The sequence below is a fragment of the Onychomys torridus genome, chromosome 6 (assembly GCF_903995425.1).
Source record: "Onychomys torridus chromosome 6, mOncTor1.1, whole genome shotgun sequence".
Classification (NCBI taxonomy): Eukaryota; Metazoa; Chordata; class Mammalia; order Rodentia; family Cricetidae; genus Onychomys; species Onychomys torridus.
The window spans coordinates 17,066,398-17,091,290 of record NC_050448.1 but is presented as its reverse complement, the minus strand read 5'-3'; the positions used below and the strand labels follow the sequence as shown (position 1 = coordinate 17,091,290).

At 42.6% G+C, this 24,893-nt stretch overlaps 1 pseudogene; it reads right to left on the bottom strand.

Moving 5' to 3' along the window:
• LOC118585566 overlaps positions 1–22,233 on the bottom strand; it is a 35,231-nt pseudogene extending 12,998 nt beyond the window's left edge.
• Positions 22,234–24,893: the final 2,660 nt, after the last annotated feature.

Genomic DNA, 24,893 nt, shown 5'->3' with positions numbered 1-24,893 from the left:
TTTATGAGTGATGAGGAAGAAAAGTTTATTTTTAAGTTGTTAAGAGGAAAGATTTTTAGACTAGATGAGAACTGGGGAGTTTAATTGAAGGGGCAGGTGGCAGCAGGGTGCCTGTTTTAGGCCAGCCAGCCACCTGGGACCAGAGCGGGCAGAGGGGAATGCTGGAGATACAGACAGGCAGTCAGAGCTGGAAGAAAAGGTGGAGACACAAAGAGAGTAAGTGTTTATGCAGCAAGGGTTTTCAGTTCCGTGAGCATCTCCAATCAAACTGAAAGACCTTTAGAAGTTTCCAAATCAAAGGGAAAGCGTCTCCTACCTGTTGACTTGGTTCTGAATGAGTTAACCGGAAGTTACTGAACAGGGTCATGATTTTTGTAAACAGAAGCTCCATACTAACAGTTAACCCCAAAAGAGAAAGGGGGGTGGGAGAGAGAGAGGGAGAGAGGGAGAGAGAGAGGGAGAGAGAGAGAGAGAGAGAGAGAGAGAGAGAGAGAGAGAGAGAGAAGGAGAGAGAGGGAGAGAAGGAGAGGGAGAGAGAGAGAAGGAGAGGGAGAGAGAGAGAGAGAGAGAATAAAAGAGCTGGAGAAATGAGTTTAAGGTGCTGGGAGTGAGAGTTGGGGAATTTTCTCTTGAGTTTCCAGATCAGCAAAACTGTCTTGGCCAATCCACACAGCCAAGGCTGTCAGCCTGACAGGGAAGCTTGTTTTTGTTATTTAAATGAAGAGCTATCCCAGCTCCAAGCTCCCTAGCACCAGCAGTTTGAAAGTTAACCCTTTTGTTTTCAGTGAATCATTTCACTTAGAGCTCTGATTGTAGCAAACCCCACCAATTTTTATTTAGGCCACTGCAAATTCTGTCCGCATGGCCGCCACTTAACCAACACTTAGGAATGGGATCACCACTGTATGTCACTAGAACCTGCATGTTGCCCCCTCAGTTGGGGTGTCTTTAACTGCACATGAGCAGTTGTAATTGTTGATGATACCCAAGTCCTTCACTGCATCATCAGGAAAGAGGTTGCTGAACTGTACAATGAGTGGGGCTTTTCTGGCCCCCTTGGTGTAAACTGTGAAGTGGGTTGGCTTCCCATTTTCCACACCTGCTTTACTCACACCCAGGCCTTCTGTCTTTACTTTGTTGGCATTGTGGCAAGGGTCAACTTGACTCTGAAAGGGCTGGCAAAGATTTTCTGAGATGCAATCACCCAGCAGTAGGAATCATGTATAAATGTGTCACTGACATTGTAAATAATGTCAAAATCCACATCTTCCTCATCCTCACTTAACACTTGGGCATCACACTTAATGCCAACACTGACATCAGCTTCCCTGGCCTTTGTACAATCCACTGTGAAGTGAGTAGGTTCATTTGCCTTCAGAGCACTTTTTTCCACACCCGGTCCATGTAAGGATTCTGTATATGTGAGCTCAGGGTCTCATCTGGCGACTTATTACGTCATCAGTAGGTGACTGCATCCTAGCATAAAAGCCCGACACACACCCCCACGCTCTCTCTCTGCATCTCTTTTTGCATCTCTCTCTGTCTCTCTGTCTCTCTCGTCTCTCCTTCTCATAATAAAGCTCTAAAAGGTACCACTGGGTTCTGTCATGACTGAGACTTTTCCACGCAATAACCAGCGCCAGCCACCTGCGCCACATACCCTTTCATTAGTATGGTTTGGACTTGGGGGATCTCAGAGTTCTCTTCAAAACCCAGCATCTGTGCTGGGTGTTGCAATGAACCCCTGTACCGAGGGCTTGGGAACCTGCTCATGGCTCCTGAGACCACCACCGCCTGCCTCCAGCGCATCTGTCCATCCTTCCTGTGTCCCCCCTCCCCCCGCCCCCTGTGGCTGGAGCCTGACCTATATATATTCTTTGTGCCAGACCCCCTGGGAGTGGTCCTTGGCTGCGTACATTTTATCTTGAAGTATAGGATGCTTGTCTGGCCTCCTGGTGGTGTATGCCTCAGCCCTTACCCATAACACAGATTTGTAGATTCTTCCTCCTAGCCTCAGGGATGCTTGGGATAGGAGCCTAGGATCCCGGTTTGTTATTTTAATTTTTTTATTTTTCTCTCAGCTGCAACCGTGGGACAAAGGGGTGGATACCAGTAAAAGGGGCAGATACCAATAAATCTGGCCACATAATAGCTTCTCGGAAACTTGTGCCAGCGAGCGGGCAAATAAAAAGAGTTACTTTATCCCCAAGCTTTCTGCTAAAACTCTAAACCCTTCTCCCTCCCCATTTCTGATGTTTTCTTTTTCTCTGCCATGTGCAACCATTTTTGTCTGTCTGAATTCTGCCTTCCACTCTGTAGCAATGGGAGGGCTCTATACAGTTGTGTGGGTGGGGTCATTTTGCCTCACCTTAACTCCTGAACAATTGGGCTGACTGTTCTGTACTGTTATGTGGCTGCATCTGCTAACTTTCTCTTTAACACTCCTCCCACTCATTCTCAAGCTGCCATGAGAGGCACAGACAGGTCTGGAAGCAGAATAAGATCTATACAAATAAGTTTACAGTAATCAAAATGGCTCTTAATCCAGAGATCAGTTTATAGTTTGCCTCCTGACAGATCTTCCAAAAAACTGTCCTTAGCCAGCAATCATCAATGGGAAAAAAAATTCAAGACATGGAGTAAAATCTGTCTCTGGTTCCTCAGACCTCCCCGACTAAAACTTAAGTGTCTGGAGAGCAAGGGTCCTGACCACACAGGCAAAAGTGTCATCTGTGGCATTCAAGGTGTGCCAGAGAAGAGATTTTAAAAAGCCCCAAAACACAATTGCCAAGTGCTGGCATTTGCTGCCTCCCAAATGCTGTTGGGTCCCTGTTCTAAGTGAGGAAAAAGGCCATGGGCTAGCGAGTGCCCTGCCAGGCCATCAATAGCCTTGTTGAAAGTGCCACCTAGAAAGACAACAAGTCAGCTGACTGCCCCCCAGGCACCAAGATGCATGTGTACATCAAGCTAAGACCTCCAGAAGACCTAGGCTTGGCTACAGGCTTGCAGGGAACCCAGAACACAGCAGCAGCAGGAAAGTGATCTGTTTCTTTCCTTCTGGAGACCAGAACCACTGACTCGGTCCTGGGAGTTTTGAGATGTCACCTCTCTGTAGTTAGAGTTTTCCTGCCTGGCCCAGTCAGGACAAATCTCTCTTACCCGCCAGTCCCACAGTCGCTCAGACCCAAACAAGTAAACACACAGAAACTTATATTGTTTAGAAACTGTATGGCTATGGCAGGCTTCTTGTTATCTACCTTTTCTATCTTAAATTAACCCATTTCTGTTAGTCTATACTTTGCCACATGGCTTATGGCTTACCAGTACCTTTACATGTTGCTTTTCATGGCGGCGGCTGGTGGTGTCTCTCCCCAGCCTTCTACATCCCAGAATTCTCTTCTCTCTTGTCTCGCCTATACTTCCTGCCTGACCACTGGCCAATCAGAACTTTATTTACACAGAGTGATATCCACAGCACTTCCCCTTTTCTTTTTTTTTTAAGGAAGGTTTTAACTTTTACATAGTACAATTACATATAACAAAACAATTATCAAGCAAGAATTACAGTTACAATATTAAAGAAGATATCCTATCTATCTTATATTTATGAGTCTAAGGTTTTATATCTAACTTATCTTGTATCATAACTGAGGAAATTATAACTATCTAGTCTTCAACCACATCAAAGACCTCAGAAGGATATAATATTACCTGAGAACCAGGAGAAGGATGTAAACATTTTTCAGGAGTCTTGCAGGGTAGACAGAGACAGCTGGCAGCCTGGACAGTCACCTAATGTTCCTTTGTAAAGTTGGGGCATCTGTCTTCAGCCCACAGAGCTAGAGTCTCTTGGTTATTTTTCTCAGTGTCCTGTAGAATGTCTGGCAGTTTTCTCTGCGAAGCAGGAACCTGAAGGACCATTTTTTCAAGCAAAGTTCAGTGGTCACCTTTCTATGGGTCCTGCATGTCCAGTTAAGCAAGCAGTCCAGGCAAGAACAGTTTCTTGCCCAAATGGCTATTTTTGCCAAGGTGAAGATAAGGTATGAAGTGTCTTCAATGCCCATCGTTGTCTCTGAAATAAATCGGTGTTGCCAGGAGCAGACATGTCTCACTGTCCAGAAAGTCTAAATTTTAAAAATATTTTAAATGCCATATTCTGTAGACCTTTGAAGTGTTTGAAGATTACTTGTCTATCTGAAATATCTCTGTGTATACCTAGAAGACTTACCTAACATGGCTATGGGTATGATTATCATAGATGACCAGTTATTAATCTATTTTTAATTATCCATTACAATTTTAAATGAGCTATACAAACACAATACCTTAAACACGAGTAGAAATATATACATAGTATAACAAAATTAACTTTACGTTTGTATCAATAGACTAAAATCTATACCAATGTAAAACATTTTAAACAAGTTGTTGTTCTTTAGAAGTAAGTTCCTTCCTTAATCTACCCTTTCATCCTATTATATCTATATCATATCCCCTTTTCTTCTTTAGAAAGAGATAGCATTTATAATCAACCTGCTTTAAAGAAAAATCTTGGTTTTTCTCTGTCCCACACCAGAGGGCTCTTCTGATTTGGGACACAAGAATCTCTTAACCTTTTTTTTAGCAATATGTCTGGGTTTAGAGAAGGAGTGAGCCAATTCCATCTCCAAAGCCAGCTTGATAATTTTGGAAATGTGGGCGTAGTTTCTCTTACTACTTCCTGCTGGAGGGGGGTGCTGCATCTTATGGGGACACAAAGAAAATTTTAGGATTATGGAGTAGTTCATTAGGGTGAACCTCTGAGCCACTTGCCTTGAAACCATTCTGGATGTCGGATCATCTGGGCCACTGTGTCATCGGAGACCTTTCAGGTGGTCTTGGCTGATCAAACCTGATGTATCTTAATCTGGAACAAATCCACAGCCTCTGGCTTTCTGTGGAAACAAAAGCAGAGACTCCTTTCCAAAGCAACATATCCTTATATCCAAATTGTGAAGTCAAGGTACCTTTAAAATTTACATATTTGTTTAACTCAACAGCTTTTATGATCAAATCTTTTTCTGCAGTTAAAAATCCAAAAGATAACATAAACCAGATTCTCTGTGTAATATCCATCTTTGTAAGATTGAAACACCGCTGTGGCTGCTGGCTCCGCCCACCTCAACTTTCCAACATGGCAGTGGTACAGTTTATCACTAGCTCTGGGTCTGGAGCTATGTGTACCATCAACTATCAGAAGCAGTTCTATAAAAGCAGCACATAGCCTAGAAACCTTTTTTTTTTTTCTTAAACTCGCAAAGGCTAAATCCACCACACAGCAGAGTAAAGTGCCACTTGTAGAATCCTCATTCCCGCCACACTGCAGTTCAGACGCACACGCCAGGAACCTGCCATAGTAGCTCAAACCGGCAGGCTGCCGCTAACTTGAGAGAGACAACTAGGAAGCTGTTTTTAGCTCCGTTTTAGAATCTTTTTCTCAGGTTTTAGGTGGAAACTCTTGCCCCACGTTGGGCGCCATTTGTAGTTAGAGTTTTCCTGCCTGGCCCAGTCAGGACAAATCTCTCTTACCTGCCAGTCCCACAGTCGCTCAGACCCAAACAAGTAAACACACAGAAACTTATATTGTTTAGAAACTGTATGGCTATGGCAGGCTTCTTGTTATCTACCTTTTCTATCTTAAATTAACCCATTTCTGTTAGTCTATACTTTGCCACATGGCTTGTGGCTTACCAGTACCTTTACATGTTGCTTCTCATGGCGGCGGCTGGTGGTGTCTCTCCCCAGCCTTCTACATCCCAGAATTCTCTTCTCTCTTGTCTCGCCTATACTTCCTGCCTGACCATTGGCCAATCAGAACTTTATTTACACAGAGCGATATCCACAGCACCTCTCCTCATTTCTCTATTGTTGGAGTAGGGAGGACAGCCTTACCCACCTAAACAGATTTAATTGCACTTTCAGAGTTACTTAATGGGAAAAGATTTCCAGCTAAGATAGGAGCTTCCATGTGCCTCACTCCAGACTTATCTGCCTGTGTTTCTCACATGTGCACAGACAGGGCCCTGATCTTTGTCTTGTCCCTAATTCCAAATAAATAAATAAATAAATAAATGAATGAATGAATGAATGAATGAATAAATAAATAAATAAGTAAATAAATAAAAATTCTCATGCACCACAAGCTTTTCTCTTCCCAGTTCCCTGTTCTAACTCTCTGTTCAGCTAATGGTATAGGACCACCACAGTACTGGAGTCCAGAGATCATCAAGTAAGAAACTGTAACAGCTAAAAGGTAATTACACCTCTAACCCAAAAGTGTCTGGGCTCTACAAAAACAGACTTTAATCTGGGCTGTACAAAAAACACTTTAATGTAAACATCTATTAGTGTAAAATGCCTTTAACAATTGATCACCTTGTCTCCTGGATGCCAAACTAGTAAAGGAAACAGGTGCCTTAAAATAATCTCTCTCTGATAAAGCTTTACATGTTCCAATTTCTCTATCTCTCTCATTAACACTAACCAATACAAGCAGAGTACTAAACACCACCAATGGTCACTAATATTCTCATGGCTGCTTTTTAACATGTTCAAAACTTTTCCCAAGCTCCAGAAACCAGCTTAAATCCATCTGGACAGGTCGGACCTACTTCAGGCTTTTCCTGTCTCACCAGCATTCTGTCAGATACAAAAGCAGCCAGAGTGCCAAGCCAATAAAGATGCATGGCTCCAGGATGGACAGCCCATCATCCAACAACACCTGTCTACTTTGGAAGACCCCCTCTTTCCTATTACTCCCAAGAGCCAACCGATGTCCTCCAAGTCAGCTGGAAGCAGTTTTTCCTAGAAGAAACGATGCCTCTATTCCTATCTACTTGCTTTTTTATAATAAGCAAAAGTCTAGAATGTAAGGATTCTGAATATGCATAGCTCAGGGTCTCATCTGGTGCCTTATTACATCATCAGCGGGTGACTGCATCCCAGCCTAAAATCTGGACATGCATCCCATGCTCTCTCTGGCTCTGTGGCGCTCTCTCTCTCTCTCTCTCTCTCTCTCTCCTCCTAATAAAGCTCTAAAAGGTACCACTGGGTTCTGTTGTGACTGTGACCTTTCCACGTGGTAACCAGTGCCAGCCACCAGCACCGCATACCCTTTCAGTCCAAACACTTTGACCTTCTGTGGATGGCCACCTTGCCAGATGTTGACTCTGTAGGGACTGGGTGGAATATTCACACTTCTCCAGACCACAGCTGTGGTGTGCTTGATGGATTTAACTGGGGTTTATGAGCAGGCATATGTGCCATCCATGTGACTCTTCATCTGGGTGTCAATGAGCTGGCCTTCTCTGTCCCAAGCCAGTATCTATAAGGGAGTTTTTCCATCGTCCATAGGATCCATAATGACCTCAGCTGGGTTGTTGACAATCCAACCAGATTTCTGTAAACTCAGCCCATATGACTAGATCTGGGTTGTAGTCTTTGGTAGCAAGGTGGATGAAAGCCATGTATTGGGCTATTCTTGATGTCTTCATTATCACATAAAATGTGAACAGCATATTCTCCAGGCTCCTAGGGCCAATATTTGACATCCAATGATCTAACATTTTGATAATAATATTGTGTCTTTGCCTGGGAACAGCCTTCAGTTGTGAAACCCAGAGTCCTAACCTCAGAACCAGTGGACTCTACTACGAAGTCTTCTGACTGACCAATAATCCACCATTGAGACCAGGGGCTCATGCATGGACTTTCTGTATGCCTGCTTCAAGGCCACCTTGAACTTCAAAGGAGCTCTTTAGAATGACCCCCTCCCCCAAGTAACTGAAATACTGTATTTCCTTGGTGTGCTGGGATAGAACTAAATGAGTACATCCCATCCGGAAAGTCCTTTTGCATATGAGCTCCTCAAGACCCTTAGGGCCATTCCCAGTTAAACCAAGCTTCCTGACTCCAGCAGCTTTGCTATCCACCTTAAAGTGTGCAGTCTCCCAGATCTGGAGTCCTTTGGGCTGCAGGCCTCAGCCATTGGCCCAGCAGGCATTTGAATTGCAGGCTTCCCCAACTGCATGCCAAAGGGACTCTTAGGAATGGCATCTTGAGCAGAGGAGACCTTGACCACATGGTTGCTGGTTTTCACTGGTTTCCTCTATCTTCCACCAGCAGCTCCACATTGTTCTTGCCCTAGGGATCCTCCACCTCAGTGTCATCATCACCCATGCCAGTTCCAGCTGTGTAGCAGTCAAAGCAGGTGGGCTTATTGGCAATGTTCCCTGTAGTTTCCAACCCTGGCCCTTTTGCAGTGACCTTCCTGACATCTACTTGGGCTTTGTCAACATTCACTTCAAATGGGCCCTTAAAGATGTGCTGTCCTGCAAAGAGGATATGACTTTGTGGAGCCAGGTGATCTGGGCAGACACTCCACAGAGTAGGTCTTGTTCTTGTCAGTGTTGGGGTCACATGTGCCTCTTGTTTGTCCCCTTCTGGGTCCTCAGCAAACACCATCACATCTCCTTGTCCAGAGCTGATATCTACAGTGAACTTGTCTGGCTGCCTTACCATGTTTCCAGTGGGTTTGATTCCTCTCTCACAAGCCCTGGATTTCAATGGATTGAGTTTGGATTTAAGAGGAGCACCTAGCTTGAGTGTGTCTTTGGGGAACTGAGACATGTCATGGAGTGCTCCTCTATTTCTAGGTGAAAAATCTCATGAGTGATGACCCGCGTGATGCTCAGCCAGTTATCAGTCTGCTGCATGACTTCACAGGCATTATCCACTGGCTTTGTGGGCCTCAGGATTCCCAGTCTGGGCATAGACCTGGAGCACAGCTGTCTACCAGGGCTCCTAGGGATTGACCATCTTGCCAGTTCTGGTTGAAATTGGTGATGGGCAAGTATGGATCTTGTTCTGAATCCATCCTAGCAGCCTCTGCATTGGTGTCTGCTTCTTAGCATCATGATCCCCTTCATCTTTCCATACACACATGTGTGAAGGCAATATGAAAGCCTAGATACCTTGTCCCATACCCTTTTTACCCAATCTCAAGGCATGTAATTCCCAGCTTGTGGTTTTCCCCTGAAAACTCTCCTACCCTAAGGCCTGCTGCTGCCACCGCACTTCTGTCTATCAGCTGAGTGGCAGCCCAGGTTCAAATAAAAAGATGCTTGTGTGCTTGCATTGGAAACTGGCTCCTTGGTGGTCTCTGGGGTGTAGTTGGAGACCTTCTCTCCAGGTGCCACCAAGCCCTGTTAGTCCAACAGCCCACTTGTAAAATAAACACACAGACATTTATATTATTTAAACTGCTTGGCCATTAGCTCAGGCCTACCATTGTCTAGCGCTTACTCTTATATTTAGCCCATTTCTATTAATCTATACTTTGCCACGTGGCTCATGGCTTACCAGTATCTTATTTCTTTCTTGTCATGGCAGTGGCTGGCCGTGTCTCTCTCTCTACCTTCCAGTTCCCAGAATTCTCTTCTCTGCTTGTCCCGCCTATACTTACTGGCCAATCAGCATTTTATTTATACAGAGTGATATCCATAGCACTGGGGGTTTTGCAACATGGGTACAACATTTGGTGCATTGGCTGGGAAACCCCATCACCCCACAGACTCCAGAGTGGAGGATCCCTGACCAGCTGGTAAATGTGTCTCTAAGTGTGTGTCTGTCCTGTCTGTCTGTGTTCAGTTTCATTTCTGTTGCATGCCTAAGTCGATGAAATTGGTGACTGTGATCAGGAATGGTTAAGGAGTAGGTGTGCCCAAGGACCACGATCACAGGGGCCCAAAAGACATTTCAGACCCCAGTTGTGGGACAGATGCCCCCACATCTGTTTAATTGAGGACAGATGCCCTCAGATCTGTAGTGGGACAGAGACCCCCAACATCTGTTTGTGGTCAGCTGATACTGTTTCCCTGGGAAAATTGTTTGCCTTTCTGTTGGAATGTCCTGCCTGTATGAATGTGTAAATGTGTGAGAAATGTGGCCACAGGTATTCGTATTCTATGCCTGGGCTTGTGTGTGCATTGTGACTCCTGATAGAAGCTGTGCATGAACAGCCTTTGGGGCCAGATGGCCAGTGGAAGGGATGCAGGGTCCCTGGCTTGCTGTCTGGGTAGGAGTACAGACAGTGGTGGGCCAGGAAGCTCAGTGTTGTGGCACGGCCAGGGCAGCCCAGGGGCTTCTGTGGGGACTTAGGGTGCCACCAATCAGCTGGGAGCTAGGGCAGGGTGTGACATGGCAGGTTCAAGGCCAGCCCCTGCTCGGGGAGCTGTAGTGTGGAGTCTTTGCTGCATGGTGGCCTGCAGGCTGCAGTGGGGACTAGATGTGGCTGGGTGCTAGAGCAAACTGTGAGCATTGCAGGGCCTGGACGTGGCAGGTGTGTGGCAGGGCTGCCACACAGGGAATCGAAGGATGGAGCAGCATGGAGCAAGTGAGGTCTCCTGTAGCTTGGAGCATGCCTCACCCAGGTGTGCTGTTGGGGTCAAGGCTAATGGAGAATGCCCCTCTGGTCTGCCAATCTCGTGCACTTGAGAATCTGGGGTTGGCGGTGATCTTTTGTCCCCATGCTGATGGGTGGGATTCCCAAGACATGCCCTGGGGCTGCCTGCTAAACCTGACCAAGGTTTGGCTCCAAGGGCAGAACGGAATGTTACTGCCTATGGTTGCTAAGCTACGGAGGCTATGTTATAATGCTGTAGCCAGGGCTCCCTTGATCATTCAGATCCAATAAATTCTTCATGTTTGTACAGTGTGGTTACAAATTTAGAGTTATTCTTGTTATCTATATGCATGTATTTCTGTTCTTGTTTAAAATATTGTAGCTTTCTGATATATCCTAGACTACTGAGGGGAATCACAAGAAAGACCTTGGTAAGAGTTTCTGTATTTAAAAAATAAGAGAAAAAGCAGGAGACTAAAAAAATAAGAGAAGGAAGGGAAAAGAGAAATTTGAAGTAAATGTCTGAGGAATCAAAGGAATGAACTGAAGGTCCACAGAAGATTGTAGATGGTCAGAGGGATGTGAACTATGTTTGTTGTGGTTTCTTATACCTGCAAATACTGAATTTGAAAGTTAATTCTGGTTGGTTTTCATTTTAAAATTAGCTAATGATTCTTTTTTTTTCTTTTTTAAAAATATATTTATTTATTAAAATTTTTTCCATTTTACATACCAACCCCAGTTCCCTCTCCCTCCCCTTCTCCCACCTCCTCACCTCCCTCCCCCTCTACCCCCATCCACTCCTCAGAGTGGGTAAGGCCTCCCATGGTAGTCAACAAAGTCTGGCATACCAAGCTGAAGGAGAGCCTAGCCCCTCCCCATTGTATCAAGGCTGAGCAAGGTATCCCACCACAGGGAATGGGCTCCAAAAAGCCAGTTCATGCACCTGGGATAAGTCCTGGTCCTGCTGCCAGGGACCCCACAAACAGATCAAGCCACACAACTGTCACCCACATTCAGAGGGTCTAGTTTAGTCCCATGCAGGTTCCCAAGCTGTCAGTCCAGAGTCAGTGAGCTCCAACTAGCACTGGTCTAGCTGATGATTCTTTACTGTAAACTGTGTTAAAAATGGATATATATATGTGTGTGTGTGTGTGTGTGTGTGTGTGTGTGTGTGTGTGTGTGTATGTGTGTATAAACAGGTATGTGACTTAGATTTAACTCTATTTGCAAATTTAAGCTAGCTTTAACTATATGTATGTGTATGTAACTTGGATCCAACTGTACATATGTGTGTCAGTAATTATTGTTTAGAAAAACATGTTTTAAACAGCAAGCATGTGGCTTTCCTCCATCTTGGCTGGTGAACTCCTCATGATGTAGACAGCCACATGGCTGGTAACCATCTTTTACTAAGGTTATATAGATCTATTCAGGTTTATAAAAACTAACTTAGAGATTTATACCTAAGTCCTTATGTCTTTGCCAAGTGTTCAGCAACAAGCTTCTAGAGATTTTAAATAGATGGCTACATGTGTTTAATAAATAAGGTATTTGATAAATATTAAAGCTACACCTCAATGCTTTTATACTCAAGAATGTACCTTGCTCTGGCAGCTAAACTTTGTAATTTAAGAACCACCCAGGTGATAGTCACCAGGAATTGAGATGTACATTCCTTGTAATGCAGCAAAGCAATGGCCTAGGCAAAGGGCTTGGAACAGCTTCTGACTCCATGAGTGGGGGATGAAAAAACTTTTCACAGGGGTAGCCTAGGTCCACCTGTACGTCAGATGTTTGCATTAAGATTCAACAATGGCAAAACCACAGTTATGAAATAGCATTGAGAAAGTTGAGAACCAGTGATTTGGAGAATGTTTCTCCTTACTCAAGGTCTAGTCGGGCTTAAAAATGTTGTCTAGCCTCCTTGTCTTTGCTAAATTTGTTAAGCTTAAGCTACTTGAGTAAACTGAGTCATATAAATGTTTAATATTGACATTTTGTTTTGTTTTCTTTATTGGACCTGTATTTGATACTAGAAGAGTTTCAATTTAAAATAATTGTTTTTAAGGCTACTTATTGTAGACTGTTAGAGAACATAAGTAAATAGTCATCTTATAAATAATCAAGTTTTTTAATTATAGTCATGCTAATTACTGATGTAATTAATTACGGGGATATTTTTTACTCAGTCCCTTACATATGTTTTCAGGGTTGAGCTTAAAACAATAAACTAGAAAAAAAAGTTTATCTATTCAGATATACCTGGACAGACTTCATACTTCAGAGATATGCAGAATATGGCATTTAAAATGTTGATCTAAAAGCTTACTATATCAGACAGACATCTAGATCCTGGCTGACCCAAGGTCTTCAGAGATTACATATGAGGCACCAAAATGTCTCTGCCTGGATTATGGCAACACTGACAACAAGGCAAGATGCCCCCAATGCAATTCCTACCACCAGTATGGGGCCCTGACTGTGGACAAGCAGCAGGACATTGGAAAACTGATTGCACCCCTTTTGCCTAGACAAAGTAAGATCAGTTTTCCCATGTGTGTCCCTCTTCTACAGGAAAAACTCTGGCTTAGGGGCCTGATGACCAAGGAAGATGATGCTGTTCTGATACTTGGGCTTCCAACACTATAAAGACCTGGGTATGGACTGGTCCCTGTCATTTATAGAATTGGAAGTTGCTTGGCCTGTTCTCAGACATAATTTATCCTTCTTGGATCTGATAGTACTGACAGCTGGGCTAGCTATAACTTTGTCAACTTGGCAGCGTCAGACAACCAGATCCTTTTGCATTTTTAAGAAAATGTTCTCAGATATAAAAGTTTAAATAAGTCATAAAGGTGTAAGTATGGGTCTTAAAAAGTCTGAGGATATGAAAGCTTATAAACTTTGAGGATCTCAGAAAATGATTTAAGATGTAAATACAAGTTGTAATGAGAAATGATTCAGATTGCTGTCTCCTATGATATAACAGTTCAGAGACTAACATTTAATAGAGTTCTGATAAGTTGGTAGAGCAATGAATACTTGCTGCTCAGTCACAAGCTCAACATTTTAGATTTATTTTAGTTGTCATCTAAATATATCTAAATATAAACTTAAAAGTGCCTCTCATCAGGCCAAAGATCTCTGTCTAATTTCTACCTGGCTTTCTGGACAGAAGGAAAATGCACATGCGTTTAACAAAAATCTTTAGTTCTTGTTGGGACTCAAAGGTATGAGTCTGCTTCTGCTGTTTTGCAGATACCCATCACCTACTTTGTCTATGATATAGATTTCAGTACAGATTGGTAATACTAATGTATCTAAAACTTTTATGTCATTTTGTAAGATAATTCATATAGGCCTCAGAGGATTAAAAGAGTCATAACTTGGATCTACTTTTTGGAGGTCTGAAGGACCCAGATGAGTATAGCTTAAATTTTCCCCACTGTCTATTCCTAAGAATGGTATTTTTTCTCTTTCCTGGTCTTGAGACTCCTGCTCTTCCCAATTACTAAGAATATGGGCCTAAAAATTCCAAATCAGTTAATAAATTTTAAATGCAGTTCCTAGTTTAAGTTTGTCTCAACAGGTTTCCACTTGGCTGGCAGACACACCTCCAAGCTTCAATTGCTGACTACACTGCTTTGGATGTGCTAAAAGCTGACATAGACCAGCCAAGCCAATGTGATTGTTCCCTGTCTCTACAGCTGGGTCACATAGCCACCTGCTTCTGACAGATTGCCCAGCCTTTGACTAGCCTTTTGGGGGCCCTGACAACAGGGCTCCAATGTCAGCTACAAGCAGTTCCAGAAGAGAATACATCATCCCATGTTCCCTGCCCAGAATAGGCTGAAATGCTGGGTCAAGAGGAAACTTCCTGGCATAGGGGCAAGATGGCCAACAATAATGCCCATTGACATACCAGGAAAATAGGTTCAGAGCTGTCAATAGATAAATTTATTAACTGAAATGGTTTTACAATAAAATAAGACAATTGACCTTCTTTTTGCAGAACCAAAGAGGTATTATATAAGGTCATAACCTGGTTGTACTGAAAATCAGAACTACAGGGCCTTAAGGATGACTAGATACAGATGTTGTTGCCCTAGAAAAATCTGTTAGCTAATTGTTCTTAGGTCCCAATACCCTTGAACCTCTGGACAGGAAGTACTCATGATTGTGTCTTGTCATTGGTACTTATGAAGTGGGGAATGTAAAGGCAATATGAAGGCCTATACCTGACTTTACAGACTCCATCTTAGGGAAGGGCTACCATCTTAGACCACCTGGTGACTAGGGACTGTACTCAGTTCCAGGAAGAACCTCAGGAATGTGCCATGACAATTCAAACAGATAGCCTAGAAGCAACTAATTAAGAAACAGGACAGTAAAGTTTAACAAGACCCAGATGCTCCTACAGACATCCTGTCAGTAGTTTATGGCCCTTGAAAATATCCAGATAATCCTGTAAACAGGTTGTGGTTCTGCACCAAAAATCTAACCCAATAGTTTCAAATGTGGTTTCATGCCAAAAGCCTGGACAATAGTTTCAAAAAAATCTCCTTGCCCTATATCGCTTCTACCCAATCTCAAGATACCAAGGCATGTAATTCCCAGCCTGTGTTTTTTCCCTTCAAAAGCTCTCCTACCATTGGACCCACTGCTGCTACCACATTTTTCTCCATCAGCTGGGTGGTGGCCCAGGTTTGAACTTGACAATAAAATGACCTTCGTGTGCTTGCATCAGAAACTGGCTCCTTGGTGGTCTCTTGGGGTTTCATGACATGGGTAGAACACATGGAAATGGAGTAGTGAAGGATCAAAGTCCACAGCAAGCCCAAGATGAGCTTCAGATTCCCATCCACAATGACTTCACTATCTATGGACACAAACTTGATCCTTTCATGGCCTAGAAACTCCAGCACCACCAACACGTTCTCCAGCTTCATCTGTTGGAAGGTGGGCTGCTGGTGGGACTTATGGTGCCTGTGCTTCTGGATGAGCACCTTGAGTAGCTCAATGAGCCATAACTTGTCAGTCAGGTCTGTCTGCAGGTTCCGGATGCATTTGTTCACACACTTGAGGTGCTCATTGTACCAGTGAATGAACATGTTCTGCTGAATCTTCTTCCATGGCTCATACTTCACTAGGTCCTTTTCAGTCACCAACATCCTAGAGGCAAAGAGTGTGATGAGGCAATGAGTTGCAGGGGATGATATACAAAGCCCCAAGGACCCACTGAGGGGGAACAGAGGCAAATGGGAAGGAGGCTCAAACTTGCTGCTTCCAAGCCACAATAGGAGCTGTTCCCAGTAAGCAACATTTTTGACAATATATTTTAATAGTTGAAATTGCTTTGAAATACTTTAATTCTGACTTTCCAAAACATTAAGAAACACATTTTAAAACAAAATAACTGTATTTATACTGGATTTTCTTAATTCTTTTTAGAGTTCTAAAATTTTTACTTTTATTTATTTTATTTAGGGTAGGTAGGAACAGCTAGAGTAATTCACTGTGAAAATCTTAATCTCCATTAAACCTGACATTCTTTTCATTTCTCTCTTCAGGCTTTTTGGAAGATATCCTTTCACTGTGACATATGCTTAAAAGTGATCATTATTTTACTATTCATATGAAAAACATTTAGCAAGTGTTCTAAATCCTTTAATTTTGAGTCCCTATATCATACATTTGATATTTACAAACAACAACTTTCTGATACAGGATGTCACTATGTAGCCCAATTTGAACGCACAGAGATATGCCTGCATTTTAACTCCTGAGTTCTGGGATTAAAGGCATGGGCCAGAACATAGCATAAACAACATTGAATTCATTTTTCAATGGTTGATTATGATTGATGACTGCTGTTCTTACCATCTTTCTTCATGTAGAGCTAATCAATTCCATACTCAAACTGCTGGCAAATAGCTACCTTATTCAAGAGTGTTTAGAGGTCATCATCCTGGACATTAATGTTGCAGTTGCTTTTAATTAACAGCATAACCACATCTGAATGATTATGAGCACATGCATAATGCAGTGAAGTCTACAAATTGAGAAGACATTTTAAGAAATTACAGAATACTACATCAAAGCACATTCAACAGTAAATACTAGATAGGATCTAAGTCATATCCCCTCAGGACAGTCCAACAGAGCCAATAGGCCTATGAGAGATTTGTTAAACTTGTTGAAGCCCTTAATTATAATCTGGTTTGTATTGCTTCTTAGGTAATTAATACAGATGTTAATGGTGATTCATTTATGCTGGGGAAATGGAATTCTGCCACCTATGACTTTCTTATGCAGTAGGTAGTACTTATCTAGTTGACTGCCATTGGACACCCTGCTTAGCTTTTGTACCTTATAGTGCATTCCCATAAGCCTCTGTCACTGACTTCCCTCCCACAGAAACCCCCCAAGTTCTTCAGGAAACAAACTATTCAACAACTAAGTGCTTCTCATTATGGTTGGGAATGAGATAATTAGAAAATATGCCACCAAGAAGCATTTCCTAAATTCTTCCTGGGTGTCTCTTTTTCCAGCATTTCTTATTTGCACATACAGATGCCCATGCTTCTTTCCTGACCCACATACTCCCTTCTCATCTATTTCTTCCACCATTCCCTGACGTTTTCCCTGGAGAAGTGCAATTTTCTCTCATGCTGATTGCTTTTCTTGAAAACTACCCTTTTATCTTTGTCCTGACCACTGAGATTGGGAGGGATACAATCCTCTCCCAATTCAAGACACAGGGGAATGTCTTAATAACACATCTAGAATGCAGACATTCTCAGGTACAGCACTTTGTAGCATGTACAAAGTCCTTGGTTCTGTTGACAACACTGGACAAAGGAAAAGAAGGAAGGTAAAAATATGAGCATGGGAAAAAAGAATGAATCCCAAATGTTTTAAAAGGTGACACATTCCTTTAATCCCAGCACTCCAGAAGCAGACAGATCTCTGAGTTCAAAGCCAACCTGGTCTATAGAATGAGTCCAGGACATCTGGGGCTATGCAAAGAAACCCTATCTCAGCTGGGCAGTGGTGGCACATGCCTTTAATCCAAGCACTCGGGAGGCAGAGGCAGGAGGATCTCTGTGAGTTGGAGGCCAGCCTGGGCTACCAAGTGAGTTCCAGGAAAACGCTCAAAGTTACACAGAGAAACCCTGTTTTGAAAAACCAAAAAAAAAAAAAAAAAAAAAAAAGGATGATGTGATTTTTTGTAGCATCAACTTCTTCCCCTAATTGTACCTATAGTAATTTAAGGATTATTTAACAGCTCTTTCTACCTCTGATCCTCTAACAGTGTTTGCATTAGGGCACTGAGCATGGAAAATGTGTCTTTAGCCTCTATGTGGTTATTGAGTTCTCAGTACATGAACCATTGACCCTGAAACATGAGCTTCATGATTCCTAGAGATTTGTGAAGATAGTAAGGAGGACTTGTGGGTTTTCCCAAATATTTAATGAAAGTTCAATGGGCTCTGAAGACTGTCTAGAACATTAAAGTTTCTATGCTGACTTCCTAATCCATAATAAAAAATTCCATCTTGGTTCTCTTCTAAGGCAATATGAGAAAATGTTTAATTCAAAATATGTTAGAAAGTGATTTTTGTTTATCTAGTTTTATATAGCTTTTATGAAACTTACAAATCAGAGCTTACTGTCCAAAGTTGAAAACATGCCTTCAACCTTTTTTATGTGACAAAATAGAAGTATATACTAACTATGCTTCAAACCTAAGACCTTCCATCTATGGAACTGTCACTTTTTGCTACATTTTGACTCTAGTATAAACAATTAGCAATGGCAGGCTGAAAAGCTCACTCAGGAAATAATTCTACTGAAAATTCCCCATGTGAAGCTGAAGGCAGCTTAGATGAATGCCTCTCTGGTTTCTGTCCCAGAGAAACAGCTCACCTCTGACTTTTATGCTCTTCCTGCTATATCTTGCTCAATGATCCCTGAGACATAGAAGGGGATTGAGCTCTTTATGTTGATTAAAGCCTGAGCAGTCCTCAGTCACTGCAACTTTGCCAGTTATGAACAATAGGCTTCAATTGGAAGCATCTAAATTGAGAGATGGGAGATCCATTGATCTATGGATCTGATGGAAAGTTATTTTAAGTCATTTTCATTCTATGTCCATTTAGCAGCATACTAGTAATATATTCTTCCTTAAGGCCCATGACCTGTCTATCCTTAGGTCCTTAGTCTGATAATGGTGTCAGGTATGTGTTTCATCCTGTGGAGAGGGACTTAGACACAGTCAGGTAGTGGTTGCTTACCCCCACAATATTTGTACTACTATTGCACTAGGTCTGTTATTACCGTAGGTAGAAATGTTGTAGTTGAGCATGACTGATGATAACCTGTCTCCTCAAGAAGCTTGCATAGCACCTTCCAGCACTTTGAAAGCAAGTCAAGAGGGATAAATCTGCTTCTTTACAGCTTTGATTTTGCAGTGCTATCTGACTCAAGCATATGGTGTCTTTAGGGTGTTATCATAAAGTTCCTGAGAACAGCCAAGAGCAATTGCAGTACAATGTGATGTTTCAGTGGTCTTTGGGACCTAATTGGCAAGAGCTTCAAAAGAAGTACCTTATCTACATGACACAGAGTTTTTGTACATTATCCAATGTTGTCTAGTAGGGGCACTGTTCCTCTGTTTAAGAGTAACTCCATTTTAAGTCCATCTTTCTCTCTCCTCTCTCTATTTTCTTTTCTGTGTATGTGTTTGGGACTTCCTGTGTATGAGTGTATTAGTGATATTAAAGCATAGTCCATTTCCACATCTTTTCCAAAGGTTTTGGTTTTATCTATCTCTGTCCCTTCTCCCCCTGGCTGCCCACCTGCACTCCCCATCCCAGTTTAGTTCCACTTGGTCCATGTTTCCTTTTGTATCTGTGCATTCTGTCTCTGCTCTACTCATAGCCGTTCCCATGGCCCCTCAGTAGTCTCATGAACATGAGTCTTGCAATTGAAACACATATCTGCCGATCTAACACCAACTCCACAGGGACGGAAAACGTGTGATGTTTATCTCCCTTGGTCTGGGTTTCTCAAAACAACTGTTTCCAGCTCCACCTATTTAGTTGTGAGTTCCATAGTTTCATTTTTCTCAATATCTGAATGACATTACCCTGTATGACTCCAACAATTATCATTATTCATTCATCAGTTGATGCAAATCTGGGGTGCTTCCATTTCCTGGCTATTGTAAATATAATTACAATGAACATGGACTAGCAGATGTCTCTAGAATAGGATGTGGACTCCCTTGTGTATATATACAGAAGTGGTACTGCTGGGTCATATGGCATACCTAGAGTGACCATTTTGAGTAACCTCCATACTGATTCTTAAATTTCTTGTACCAGTTGGCATTCTCTCAAGACTTGAAATGGAGTTCCTTTTCCTTAATGACAGCAATGTCATTTTTTGTTTTTTTGTCTTTTCACCTTAGGCATTCTGACTGGGTGAGATGAAATTTGAGAGAAGTTGTAATCTGCATTTCCTCAATAGCTAAGCAAGTTAAACACTTTTAATTGTCAGCCATTTCTATTTTGTTTTCTCATAATTCACTATTTAGCTCTATATCCCATGATTAATATTTAAATTATAAAGACATAATAATTGTTTTCTCCTTCTCTTTTCCAATCACTTCATGCCCCCCACCTACTCCATCTCAAATTAGTTGTTTCTTAGTTTTTTTTGTTAATATTATTGCATTTATATTTAAATAAGGTCAACCACATGGTCTAGCAGCCATCTTGGCTAAAGTCCAAACAGGTGGGTCATAAGACCTCACTGCCAGGTTGGAGATTTAGCTCAGTGGTAGAGAGCTTGCCTAGCAAGCGCAAGGCCCTGGGTTCAATCCTCAGCTAAAAAAAAAAAAAAAGACCTCACTGCCACCTTTACTAAGGGCAGCATGGGTGCGGTGCCCAGTGCTCTTAGGCTCTAGCCTCCAGCCATCTGGGAAGAGGGAAGTTTATTTAGGGCCTGGAGTTCATGCCTCTGCAACCATATGGGTGGGGACAGCATGTTCCTATGCTGGGATAGGATAGCAGCACTAATGCTTAAGATTTTAAATTTCAGAGTCTAACAATACAATTCTGATACACTTTGTGTCATAAGCTCAGGATTTTAAAAGGATTTTAGATTCTCCTTGGTTATCTATGACCTGTTTTTCTATGATTTGGATTTCAATACTGATTGCTAATGGTAATTTAGCTAAAACTTTTATGTTCTTTTATATATTTTTCTCTCTCCTGAACTACAGGCCTGAAGATTTCAAATAAATTCATAAATTTTAACTGCTGTCTCTAGTCTATATTCCAGCAAGCTGGCAGAAACATCGAAGCAGTGGTTATGGACCACAGCCAAACATAATTGTTCCCTGCCTCTACGGCCAGGTCAGACACTGACAAGTGCCCCATTACCTTGCCTTTGACTAAGCCTTTAGCCTTTTGGGGGGCCCTGGCAACAATGCCCCAATGCCAGCTCAAAGCAGTTCCAGAAGAAAATACGTTGAGCCACATTCTCTGTCCAGAATAGGCTGAAATTCTGGGTCAAAAGGAAACACCCTGGTACAGAGGACTGATTGGCTTTCTAATGCCAATTGATATTTATTGATTAAAATGGTTCTGCAATAAGATAAAACACTTGACCTTATTTATGCAGAACCAGGGAGATATTGTATGGCCTTTAGGAATAATTATTTCTATATAATTCATCCAGGCTTATAATCTGGTTGTACTCAAAGATCAACTCCCCCCATTCTTGCTAACTTCATTAAGCTATAACTAACTGGGAAACCTGCATATTCAGATTTAAGTCATATATACGCTCTCAAAGTTATAAATACATCTAACAGATTTTGTTCCCTCAGTCTTCAAACACCTGTAGAGATCTGAGAATATGACATTTAATACAAAAGCTTTTTGTAGTAAAGAGACATGTCAGCTCCTGGTAGCATCCTGTATCTTCTCCTAAAAAGATGGATGGCCATAGAACCTTCACCTGGAAGCTAATGGCAAGGCCAGCCATGCAGCAAAATGCTGAGATCCTGTCCAGACCATGATAAAGAGGAACAACAGAGATCAGTTGTCCTCTCTGCCAAGACAAGTAAGATGACCTCCCCAAATTTCTACTTCACAAAGAATCTGTTAGATCTTCTGAGTTTACCAGCTAAAAAATGTTTCCTTTGGGGCTTCTGTCCAAGTCCCCAATGACCACTGAGAGACCTGGAATTGCTGTCCAGGTAGCTGGAAAGCTGTCTCAGTTCTTAAATTTATCCTTCTCAGATCTGATGATGTTTGATGAGTAGGGTATATCAGTTTGACAGACCCAATCCCAAGATTACTGATAGCTCATTAATAAGTTTCCCATTAAAATTACAGACAGGTATGCTTCATTCACAGACTTCATGGTACAAGATAGACCAGTTTCAGATATAACTCCAAAGGTTCAAAATTTTAATATTGATAAATGCAGCTTTGATAAACGGATAGAACATTGACTACAAAGAGTTCTTAAAAGTCCTTAAATGGATTTTTAACCCTTTTGCTATGATATGAATCTATTCCAGCTCTCTTACAGATACCTACAAGTCCCTGGGAAAAGTTCTGCTACTGCATAAAAACAAAAACAAAAACAAAAAAAACAAACAAAACCCTGATCTGACAAAAATTAACAATCTCCAGAGCCCATTTTTACCTTACCTATTTTCGAGCATATCTTGCAGTTTTCCTCCTCCTTGCCTGGGCCAAGGGACTCTCCAGATACACCAGCTCCTGCACCAGTTGGCACCAGCTCCAGCTCCGAGGATTCCAGCCCCCAAAGGAGACTGCCAACTGAGATGGATGCATGCCCCCCTCCAAAGAAATGACAGATGTGATGACTCCTACAATCCTGAAGAACATACCATTTTTCAGGTCACTGCTGGTACCACCTCTTCAGGCTCAGGTGTGCACCTGTCCAGCAACGGGTACCTGGCTTTCCAAGATGTCCCAAGGAAGGACATACCCGAGTTCATATTTCACTCATTCACCCCTTGCCTTTTCTGTACAACCAGGGCACTTCCCTTTTCCATTCTTTCTGGCAGTTATCAATCTTCCCATGACTTCCCCCGCTCATGAGGCTAGTGATAACAATCTATTTTTTTCTCCTCCTAGTAACTTGCCCTCTCAGCACATTCAAAGGAAGAGATGCCTGAGATTTTCATGGTGACACAGCTCACTCAAGGTACAGATGCCTGGGATCTCCATGATGACAGCTAACTAGATGCTTCACACTCCCACCTCCCACCACCTCCTGGTTTTCTTCCTCCCCACTTCACCCCTGGCTAGCTTGAAGTAGCCTTGAGAATCCGGTGTCCTCGTTCCCTTACACGCTTCCATAACTCATCTCTTTTTATAATACTCAAAAGGGAGAAATGTTAATATTCTGACCAACCCCTTGGCTCCACTCTGTATCCCTTCTTCTTAAGGGAAAACTCCACTCCTTTCTCCCTCTCTTCCTGTTTCCTCCCACTAGGTATGTGCACCACTCCCCTGCCTCTCTCTTTTTTTTCTCTCTCTCTTTCTTTCCTTCTCTCTTTCCCCCACTAAATAAAACTCTTCAGTGAGCTCTGTCTGCATGGTGTCTCTGTCTCTCACCCACCACTGGACACCTTGACTCTCCCAACCAGGGCCTTCTGAGTACAGTATATCCTAAGACCAGGTCTCCTCTTCCAGGATGCTGTGGTTGCAGTTGATGGCTGCCCCCGCTGTCTCCACTGGCTTTGATCTCAGTGCAGCTCTCCAGTTTAGCAGACAAGCTCTCCCCATTCTGCATATTTCCTAAGAGCCAAGGTCACTACAGGATTCCCGGGTCCTCTAATTCAGGCTAAAAGAATGTCTGGAAGGGCGTTTCCTGGGAGGAGGGTGGTATTTCTGTGAGCATGTTGTGTGGATGTTTCTATGAGAGACTTACCTGGGCATGTACCTGAAGATTACTGTGCTTTAGGAGATAAGTGGAGTGTTTGCTGGGTTTGCCTCTGGGAGAGGGTGCATTTAGTAGGTGATTGGCAGGCTTGGCTCAGCAAGGCAGGAAGGCAGGGCTGTACAAGCTCATAGGCCCTGCTCACCAACCCAGCTCTTCTCTTGCCTATCTGTGAATACTGTGGAGCTGAAGAAGGTATTCCAGGAGCATAACCCTGCCTGATCCCTCACATCCCTGGAACTAGTCCCTGGAGATCCCCAGGACCTGAGTCTTGTTGAGCAAGGAGTCAACCAAATCTATGATGAAACTCAGAGAGGTGGAGGTCATTTTGCTTCTGCTGTAGAAGTCAGGAGTGGTGGGATGCTGGAACAGTCCAGGAACAGCTCACCATAGCCATACAGATTAACCTCTTGATTCAGGGAAAGTGAGGCAAGTATCTCTCTGCACTTTTTAAGGACCTTCTCACCACAAGGTTGCCTTCTGATTGCTTAGCCTATAAGCTACTCTCTAGAACCTTCTTTGAGCCCAAATGCCTTCCAGATACTTCCTAGTGCCCAGCTACTTTACAAAGCTTTCCATGGGGCCTCTACTGCCTTGTGAGCCTTTAGAAATTGCTAGTCAGGCCTGAGAGATGGCGCTATCATTAAAGGCTAGGCTCATGACCAAAAAATATAAGAAGTTGCTAAAGTTTTGAGTGTTCCTGGGGCAGCCTGGCTAATCCTCATAGGTGAGCTCCTTGGTGAAAGTGGAAATTTTATGAGACAGACAAATGCTTAACTGTTGTTTTGAGGCATTTGCTATTTTGTATTTAAAAAACTAGTTATATTGGCTATTATCAGAATTATGTTGGTTGTTGATATTATAAATTGTTCCTATTTCTATTAGAAACAGGAACAGGTTTTGGTCTCTTGGTAAGAATTGTGGTGATTGTAGTCAGAATGGCAATGACCCACTAATCATCTGACAACAAAAGCTGGAGAGGAAGTGGGGGAAAGAGAAATGTCATGAACAAGAAGGTGGGTATGCACAGTTAGTATAACAAATCTTATACTTTATTATGCTGATGGTCATCACACAAGGTTCACAGTCTGAATTCCTAACTACGGTCCTAAGCCCATTTCCCCAAGGCTGTGTGCAGTGCATTTTAGCTGAAGGTCAGGTCCAGTCTCTGACAGAAATCTCTGATTGGAAGATCCTGGGGGAGACTCTCCAGACACAGTGCAGATCAAGGTGGCATATCTCCAGATGTGGAGAGCAGAGCATTACTCTTGGTTTCTGCTTATAAACTGTCCAGTGGACATAATGGGGTTCTAAGACTGTGTCTGGTTATCTTGAGTGAGTGATGTCATTGAATTCTGGTTATCAGGTACAGCCTTGGGTGTAGTGGAGTTCTTGACTAAACTATTTTTACATATCTAAAAGACATGTATTTTTTTTTTACTATGCTCATTAAAAT